At 56.9% G+C, this 10,000-nt stretch overlaps 2 non-coding genes and 1 pseudogene across 2 annotated transcripts; all 3 read right to left on the reverse strand.

Annotated features, from left to right (window-relative positions):
• LOC126436365 (large subunit ribosomal RNA) overlaps positions 1–3,848 on the reverse strand; it is a 7,952-nt pseudogene extending 4,104 nt beyond the window's left edge.
• A 188-nt stretch (positions 3,849–4,036) lies between these two features.
• LOC126436394 (5.8S ribosomal RNA) lies at positions 4,037–4,191 on the reverse strand. The gene has a single exon (XR_007580629.1). It is a non-coding gene; the product is annotated as a 5.8S ribosomal RNA (ribosomal RNA).
• A 353-nt stretch (positions 4,192–4,544) lies between these two features.
• Positions 4,545–6,453, reverse strand: LOC126436420 (small subunit ribosomal RNA). Its single transcript, XR_007580652.1, has one exon. It is a non-coding gene; the product is annotated as a small subunit ribosomal RNA (ribosomal RNA).
• Between the last annotated feature and the right edge of the window lie 3,547 nt (positions 6,454–10,000).

Raw genomic sequence — 10,000 nt, forward strand, 5'->3', positions numbered from 1 at the left:
CCGGGAGCATGCCCAGAATGACATCGGGCGGCGTGCCCCGCCCCAGACCAATGACTCGATCCAGAGCAGAGAAACGCTGGGCGGAAGCAGGTAGCCCCGCCAGATGCTCCCAGATGGCGGCGTCAGTCGGCCCCTCCGGCGGCGGCCCGGTGGTGTCGGCCGCGAAGTCCTCGGCTGCGTCGACGGGCGGCGCAGCGGCCTCGCCCGCGTCAGGCAGCGAGCTCGCTGCTCCCCGGCGGGACGCCGGCTCTTCCCCCCGACCGATCTCAAGCGCCTCCATGAATTGGCGGACAAGCTGCTTGTGGGCAGCTTGCCGCCGTCGGAACTTGATTGCCTCAAGCGTTCGGTCGGGGAACATCCTAATAAGCTCTTGATTAACGAAGAAGAACCGGGCGTCCCTCTCAAGGAACAGTTCGGCCTCTGCCTTGGCGAGCGACAGGACTTCTTCCTCCGTCCACCTCGCGCGATGCCTCTCCGTCACGATCTCAGCGTTGGCGGCCGCAAGGTGTTGGCGGCGGCGATGGACCCCGAGACCGTTCTTCGTGGTAAAAGTGCGGTGGCACTCACTGCAAGCAAAGGGAGCTACACAAACTATCGCATTTTCGTTACGGCCGGTTGGCCGGATAGGTGCTGGGGTAGCTGGGGTGGCACCTTCAGCGGAAGGGCCACCATCTCTTGTTTCTTGTAGGCTGCCCCCAACTATAAAGGGATAATGCGAGGGGGGGCTGGTAACCCCCCCAAGCCCCTGGTGCGGTCTTCCACTCTGCGAAAATCAGCGGGCCCACGAGAAGGGGAGAAGACCGCAGGAGAGGAGAGGCTAAGAGGGCTAGGCCCATGTATTGCGCATCACTCTCCCTGTAACTATAACCCAAGGAAGGCACCTCGCAGCAGCAGCACGACTACATCAAGACCGCACTTCGAAAAGCCAAGTCCGGATGCAGCCACAACGCCGCCACTTGGCCACCTTAAGAGAGTCATAGTTACTCCCGCCGTTTACCCGCGCTTGCTTGAATTTCTTCACGTTGACATTCAGAGCACTGGGCAGAAATCACATTGCGTCAACACCCGCTAGGGCCATCGCAATGCTTTGTTTTAATTAGACAGTCGGATTCCCCCAGTCCGTGCCAGTTCTGAGTTGATCGTTGAATGGCGGCCGAAGAGAATCCGCGCACCCGCGCGCCCCCGGAGGAGCACGCTAAGGCGGACGCGGCCTCGCAGCAAGGAAGATCCGTGGGAGGCCAAGGCACGGGACCGAGCTCGGATCCTGCACGCAGGTTGAAGCACCGGGGCGCGAACGCCGCGCAGGCGCGCGCATCCTGCACCGCCGGCCAGCACGAGGCCGACCAACGGCGAGAGCAGACCACGCCCGCGCTAAACGCCCGCACTTACCGGCACCCCTACGGCACTCACCTCGCCCAGGCCCGGCACGTTAGCGCTGACCCACTTCCCGACCAAGCCCGACACGCCCCGATCCTCAGAGCCAATCCTTATCCCGAAGTTACGGATCCAATTTGCCGACTTCCCTTACCTACATTATTCTATCGACTAGAGGCTCTTCACCTTGGAGACCTGCTGCGGATATGGGTACGAACCGGCGCGACACCTCCACGTGGCCCTCTCCCGGATTTTCAAGGTCCGAGGGGAAGATCGGGACACCGCCGCAACTGCGGTGCTCTTCGCGTTCCAAACCCTATCTCCCTGCTAGAGGATTCCAGGGAACTCGAACGCTCATGCAGAAAAGAAAACTCTTCCCCGATCTCCCGACGGCGTCTCCGGGTCCTTTTGGGTTACCCCGACGAGCATCTCTAAAAGAGGGGCCCGACTTGTATCGGTTCCGCTGCCGGGTTCCGGAATAGGAACCGGATTCCCTTTCGCCCAACGGGGGCCAGCACAAAGTGCATCATGCTATGACGGCCCCCATCAACATCGGATTTCTCCTAGGGCTTAGGATCGACTGACTCGTGTGCAACGGCTGTTCACACGAAACCCTTCTCCGCGTCAGCCCTCCAGGGCCTCGCTGGAGTATTTGCTACTACCACCAAGATCTGCACCGACGGCGGCTCCAGGCAGGCTCACGCCCAGACCCTTCTGCGCCCACCGCCGCGACCCTCCTACTCGTCAGGGCTTCGCGGCCGGCCGCAAGGACCGGCCATGACTGCCAGACTGACGGCCGAGTATAGGCACGACGCTTCAGCGCCATCCATTTTCAGGGCTAGTTGCTTCGGCAGGTGAGTTGTTACACACTCCTTAGCGGATTCCGACTTCCATGGCCACCGTCCTGCTGTCTTAAGCAACCAACGCCTTTCATGGTTTCCCATGAGCGTCGATTCGGGCGCCTTAACTCGGCGTTTGGTTCATCCCACAGCGCCAGTTCTGCTTACCAAAAGTGGCCCACTTGGCACTCCGATCCGAGTCGTTTGCTCGCGGCTTCAGCATATCAAGCAAGCCGGAGATCTCACCCATTTAAAGTTTGAGAATAGGTTGAGGTCGTTTCGGCCCCAAGGCCTCTAATCATTCGCTTTACCGGATGAGACTCGTACGAGCACCAGCTATCCTGAGGGAAACTTCGGAGGGAACCAGCTACTAGATGGTTCGATTAGTCTTTCGCCCCTATACCCAGCTCCGACGATCGATTTGCACGTCAGAATCGCTACGGACCTCCATCAGGGTTTCCCCTGACTTCGTCCTGGCCAGGCATAGTTCACCATCTTTCGGGTCCCAACGTGTACGCTCTAGGTGCGCCTCACCTCGCAATGAGGACGAGACGCCCCGGGAGTGCGGAGGCCGCCGCCCCGTGAAGGGCGGGGAAGCCCCATCCTCCCTCGGCCCGCGCAAGGCGAGACCTTCACTTTCATTACGCCTTTAGGTTTCGTACAGCCCAATGACTCGCGCACATGTTAGACTCCTTGGTCCGTGTTTCAAGACGGGTCGTGAAATTGTCCAAAGCTGAAGCGCCGCTGACGGGAGCGATTATTCCGCCCGAGAGCATCCCGAGCCAACAGCGGCGCGGGTCCGGGGCCGGGCCAGGTAGGTCCGTCATCCGGGAAGAACCGCGCGCGCTTGCCGGGAGCCCGAGCGCCCAAAGGGGCGAATCGACTCCTCCAGATATACCGCCGGGCAGCCAGCCAGGACACCGGGGCTCTGCCCAACAGACGCGAACCGAGGCCCGCGGAAGGACAGGCTGCGCACCCGGGCCGTAGGCCGGCACCCAGCGGGTCGCGACGTCCTACTAGGGGAGAAGTGCGGCCCACCGCACACCGGAACGGCCCCACCCCGCGGCGAGTGGAAAGGCAACCGGACACGACCCCGCCGCGGATTGCTCCGCGCGGGCGGCCGGCCCCATCTGCCGAGGGCGGAGGCCAGTGGCCGGATGGGCGTGAATCTCACCCGTTCGACCTTTCGGACTTCTCACGTTTACCCCAGAACGGTTTCACGTACTTTTGAACTCTCTCTTCAAAGTTCTTTTCAACTTTCCCTCACGGTACTTGTTCGCTATCGGTCTCGTGGTCATATTTAGTCTCAGATGGAGTTTACCACCCACTTGGAGCTGCACTCTCAAGCAACCCGACTCGAAGGAGAGGTCCCGCCGACGCTCGCACCGGCCGCTACGGGCCTGGCACCCTCTACGGGCCGTGGCCTCATTCAAGTTGGACTTGGGCTCGGCGCGAGGCGTCGGGGTAGTGGACCCTCCCAAACACCACATGCCACGACAGGCGGCCGCCTGCGGGGTTCGGTGCTGGACTCTTCCCTGTTCGCTCGCCGCTACTGGGGGAATCCTTGTTAGTTTCTTTTCCTCCGCTTAGTAATATGCTTAAATTCAGCGGGTAGTCTCGCCTGCTCTGAGGTCGTTGTACGAGGTGTCGCACGCCACGCCGCCAGCCGGCTGTGCACGCTACCGAGTAAGTACCGGTATGCGAACCGCCAGGCGACGGGCGCGCATCGCACGTTTAAGGAGACGCGGCCGGCCCCACAGGCGGCCACGACACTCCCAGGTCAGCGAAGCGGGGCAAACGCCGCGCGCTTCAGTATACGTAGCCGACCCTCAGCCAGACGTGGCCCGGGAACGGAATCCATGGACCGCAATGTGCGTTCGAAACGTCGATGTTCATGTGTCCTGCAGTTCACATGTCGACGCGCAATTTGCTGCGTTCTTCATCGACCCACGAGCCGAGTGATCCACCGTCCTGGGTGATCTTTTCATAGTTTCCACCATCTCTTTCGAGACAGTTGCATAGGCGGGACTGAGGCGTGTGGCGGCCCTGTTCCAGCGTTCAGTGTCCAACGGCCTCACGGCCGATGGGCGTCGTACGGCTCCACACCGGAGCGGACAGGCAGTCGGGCGAAAGTCATTCAAAACCGGCGCCAGGCGCCAGGTGCCGCAGGCCAGCCGCTCCAGCGCTTCAGCGCTCGTACCACACAACATTGCCGTTAGTTTTGAGACGAACGCGTGGTTCCGCACGCGGCGCACGGCTACTGCGAGCCGTACAGGTAGCTGCGTGTTGCGCGACACGACACGCACATCGAAAGACATGCAGTCTAGTCGGTAATGATCCTTCCGCAGGTTCACCTACGGAAACCTTGTTACGACTTTTACTTCCTCTAAATGATCAAGTTTGGTCATCTTTCCGGTAGCATCGGCAACGACAGAGTCAATGCCGCGTACCAGTCCGAAGACCTCACTAAATCATTCAATCGGTAGTAGCGACGGGCGGTGTGTACAAAGGGCAGGGACGTAATCAACGCGAGCTTATGACTCGCGCTTACTGGGAATTCCTCGTTCATGGGGAACAATTGCAAGCCCCAATCCCTAGCACGAAGGAGGTTCAGCGGGTTACCCCGACCTTTCGGCCTAGGAAGACACGCTGATTCCTTCAGTGTAGCGCGCGTGCGGCCCAGAACATCTAAGGGCATCACAGACCTGTTATTGCTCAATCTCGTGCGGCTAGAAGCCGCCTGTCCCTCTAAGAAGAAAAGTAATCGCTGACAGCACGAAGGATGTCACGCGACTAGTTAGCAGGCTAGAGTCTCGTTCGTTATCGGAATTAACCAGACAAATCGCTCCACCAACTAAGAACGGCCATGCACCACCACCCACCGAATCAAGAAAGAGCTATCAATCTGTCAATCCTTCCGGTGTCCGGGCCTGGTGAGGTTTCCCGTGTTGAGTCAAATTAAGCCGCAGGCTCCACTCCTGGTGGTGCCCTTCCGTCAATTCCTTTAAGTTTCAGCTTTGCAACCATACTTCCCCCGGAACCCAAAAGCTTTGGTTTCCCGGAGGCTGCCCGCCGAGTCATCGGAGGAACTGCGGCGGATCGCTGGCTGGCATCGTTTATGGTTAGAACTAGGGCGGTATCTGATCGCCTTCGAACCTCTAACTTTCGTTCTTGATTAATGAAAACATACTTGGCAAATGCTTTCGCTTCTGTTCGTCTTGCGACGATCCAAGAATTTCACCTCTAACGTCGCAATACGAATGCCCCCGCCTGTCCCTATTAATCATTACCTCGGGTTCCGAAAACCAACAAAATAGAACCGAGGTCCTATTCCATTATTCCATGCACACAGTATTCAGGCGGGCTTGCCTGCTTTAAGCACTCTAATTTGTTCAAAGTAAACGTGCCGGCCCACCGAGACACTCAATAAAGAGCACCCTGGTAGGATTTCAACGGGGTCCGCCTCGGGACGCACGAGCACGCACGAGGCGGTCGCACGCCTTCGGCTCGCCCCACCGGCAGGACGTCCCACGATACATGCCAGTTAAACACCGACGGGCGGTGAACCAACAGCGTGGGACACAAATCCAACTACGAGCTTTTTAACCGCAACAACTTTAATATACGCTATTGGAGCTGGAATTACCGCGGCTGCTGGCACCAGACTTGCCCTCCAATAGATACTCGTTAAAGGATTTAAAGTGTACTCATTCCGATTACGGGGCCTCGGATGAGTCCCGTATCGTTATTTTTCGTCACTACCTCCCCGTGCCGGGAGTGGGTAATTTGCGCGCCTGCTGCCTTCCTTGGATGTGGTAGCCGTTTCTCAGGCTCCCTCTCCGGAATCGAACCCTGATTCCCCGTTACCCGTTACAACCATGGTAGGCGCAGAACCTACCATCGACAGTTGATAAGGCAGACATTTGAAAGATGCGTCGCCGGTACGAGGACCGTGCGATCAGCCCAAAGTTATTCAGAGTCACCAAGGCAAACGGACCGGACGAGCCGACCGATTGGTTTTGATCTAATAAAAGCGTCCCTTCCATCTCTGGTCGGGACTCTGTTTGCATGTATTAGCTCTAGAATTACCACAGTTATCCAAGTAACGTGGGTACGATCTAAGGAACCATAACTGATTTAATGAGCCATTCGCGGTTTCACCTTAATGCGGCTTGTACTGAGACATGCATGGCTTAATCTTTGAGACAAGCATATGACTACTGGCAGGATCAACCAGGGAGCTGCGTCAACTAGAGCTGAGCAGCCGGCCGCCCGGGAGTGTGTCCCGGGGGCCCGCGCGAACACGCAAGCGTCCGCTCAATTATTCTGCAAACAGGAGGAGGCTGAGCTCCCCTGCACAACACACCTCGAAACCCTCTCAGGTCCCGGCGGCGCGCAGCGCCGTCCTAAGTACTTGGTCGGGTTCGAGAGAGGCGCAATCGCCCGGAGTTAGGCGAGTAGACGCTTTAGGTGCGACCACCCGTGCTCCCAACTGAGCTTGCCGCTGCCGACAGAGGCCCGGGAGCGTGCTGTCGTGGCATTGCCGGCGGGAGACAACACGCGCCACCTACGGTGACCGGCAGCTCCAACGCCAGCGCCACAGAAGGACAAAAGCCCCACTTGGGTGCCGAAGCGAACTCTCCCAGCACAGCGCACGCGCCAACACGTCCGCACAGCTGCGATACAAACCACCTGCGAGAACCGCTGGGGCGACCGAGCAGCAGACGGCGTCGCGGCGCCGAGCGCCGGGCGGCGGCGCATCCTCAGCGCACACAGTCCTCAATCGGACCAGCACACTGCAGATGGCCACCGCGCTTCGCACCGGGCCCGCGAGGACCTACTTTGGCCGCAAGGCGCCGCGAGCAGGGGGCGCCGGCGCGCAGCTGCGCCGCCTGCCGCGTCCGTCGGCCGGCGCGCCTGCCACTGGCCGCCCCCACCAGCCGGCTGTAGCGCGTGCGCCCACGCACCGCGCTGCCAGCACGCCGGGCGGCCCCCCCTCACCGGCCGGGGACGGTCCCACCCAGCCACCGCCGCGTATCGCCTCACACCCAGATCCCCTTTCACGTTCGTGGGCATGGTGGGTCCCCTTTCACGTTCGTGGGCATGGTGGGTATCCATGAAACAACCGGTTAATAGCTCGACCGATCGTCGCCAACACTGATTCACCTCTAGCGAGAACAACCGCACCACAACGGGTTACCAGTTGTTCATTTGCGTAACGTCACCAGCAAACGTAGACGTCCATCGCCATTTGCAACGAGTATTGCATGCCTGTGTCAGGTGTCACAACACACTACGTCTGCCCACATAGACGCAACAACATGTGCACGCCTAGAGAACACGTGGAAGGTAGCCCCCGTACGTATGCGGTGTCCATTGCGCGAACGACTGTCAGCCGGCCTCTGCAGCATGTCGCAGATGTGGAACGCGGTGCAACATGCTATCACAGTGTGTGAGAAGAGACGACTACGTCCGAATACACGCTCCACTACATCAACAGACTGCTCATGCTGATCGCCATCCAGGGCGTCCGTTCCTCCCACACGTCTGAATGGCGTACCACACTGCAATCCAGCTCCTAAAGGGAGACGACACGTAGCTGCGTCCACAATATTTGGACTGTATGGTCCGCCGTTGCTAGGCGCAGTCGTCGTACGGTCACACATGTGCCACGATGTATCATTCAGTACATACGGACCAATGTGCAGCACAGTTTGTGGGTTTTGCGTACATCCGCGGACAGGTGACAGGCCGTACCACAACGTAGGCTGAGTACGTCGGCATGCGAAGGGCATTGAACATGCAAACTTCTCAACGACCAGCTTGCGAAGGCAGGGGGGAAGGGGGGGGGCATGTACGTCCTGCTGCTATCCACATTACAGTGTATAGCAGGAGCATGTGGAAAGTCAGCAACACTTGCAAGGTGTTTAACATGACGCGATACACAGGGGACCGGGCAGTGCGAATAGCGAACTATATTGCGAGGGTTGCGGTTAGGCAACACTACACTAATTTAACGAGTTGCATAACAATTACAGAGCAGGTTCAGAGACAACGTGCGTCAGGTTAAGGCGCAATATAGGTTAGGTTGAGGCGCAATATGGGTTACGTTAAGGCACAAATTAGGTTACGTTAAGGCACAAATTAGGTTACGTTAAGGCACAAATTGGGTTACGTTAAGGCACAAATTGGGTTACGTTAAGGCACAAATTGGGTTACGTTAAGGCACAACATGGGTTACGTTAAGGCACAACATGGGTTACGTTAAGGCACAACATGGGTTACGTTAAGGCACAACATGGGTTACGTTAAGGCACAACATGGGTTACGTTAAGGCACAACATGGGTTACGTTAAGGCACAACATGGGTTACGTTAAGGCACAACATGGGTTACGTTAAGGCACAACATGGGTTACGTTAAGGCACAACATGGGTTACGTTAAGGCACAACATGGGTTAGGTTAAGGCACAACATGGGTTAGGTTAAGGCACAACATGGGTTAGGTTAAGGCACAACATGGGTTAGGTTAAGGCACAACGTAAGTTAGGTTAAGGCACAACGTAAGTTAGGTTAAGGCACAACGTAAGTTAGGTTAAGGCACAACGTAGGTTAGGTTAAGGCACAACGTAGGTTAGGTTAAGGCACAACGTAGGTTAGGTTAAGGCACAACGTAGGTTAGGTTAAGGCACAACGTAGGTTAGGTTAAGGCACAACGTAGGTTAGGTTAAGGCACAACGTAGGTTAGGTTAAGGCACAACGTAGGTTAGGTTAAGGCACAACGTAGGTTAGGTTAAGGCACAACGTAGGTTAGGTTAAGGCACAACGTAGGTTAGGTTAAGGCACAACGTAGGTTAGGTTAAGGCACAACGTAGGTTAGGTTAAGGCACAACGTAGGTTAGGTTAAGGCACAACGTAGGTTAGGTTAAGGCACAACGTAGGTTAGGTTAAGGCACAACGTAGGTTAGGTTAAGGCACAACGTAGGTTAGGTTAAGGCACAACGTAGGTTAGGTTAAGGCACAACGTAGGTTAGGTTAAGGCACAACGTAGGTTAGGTTAAGGCACAACGTAGGTTAGGTTAAGGCACAACGTAGGTTAGGTTAAGGCACAACGTAGGTTAGGTTAAGGCACAACGTAGGTTAGGTTAAGGCACAACGTAGGTTAGGTTAAGGCACAACGTAGGTTAGGTTAAGGCACAACGTAGGTTAGGTTAAGGCACAACGTAGGTTAGGTTAAGGCACAACGTAGGTTAGGTTAAGGCACAACGTAGGTTAGGTTAAGGCACAACGTAGGTTAGGTTAAGGTACAACATAGGTTAGGTTAAGGTACAACATAGGTTAGGTTAAGGTACAACGTAGGTTAGGTTAAGGCGCAATGTCGGTTAGGTTAAGGTACGATATAGCTTAGGTTAAGGTACACATTGTTGTAGGGAAAGGTGTATTTGGGGGGGGGGGGGCGGCGGCAGGTTCGTTGATAGTGATTATCGTAAGTGCATGCCTGCGGGATCATCCGATTTGTCACGTCAGGATGCACTTGTGGCTCATGACAGGCGGCGCTCCGATTCCAAGGTTGTGGCAGATCTGTGTCTTTCATTCCTGCCATTGTTTGTGTACTGTGACAGGAGGCAGTATGGTGATGTTGGGTGCACCCCTGTGTAGGACATGTGTGGGTGTTCGTGGCTTAGCTGAGCAATGGCGGATGTCGGAAGGGTGGGATATTCTGTTTTCTGGGTGGACCTCCCGGTCTGGTTATGATAGTGTGGATTGTGTAATGTGGCGGAGAGGATG

Source organism: Schistocerca serialis, unplaced genomic scaffold, assembly GCF_023864345.2.
Source record: "Schistocerca serialis cubense isolate TAMUIC-IGC-003099 unplaced genomic scaffold, iqSchSeri2.2 HiC_scaffold_1235, whole genome shotgun sequence".
Classification (NCBI taxonomy): domain Eukaryota; kingdom Metazoa; phylum Arthropoda; class Insecta; order Orthoptera; family Acrididae; genus Schistocerca; species Schistocerca serialis.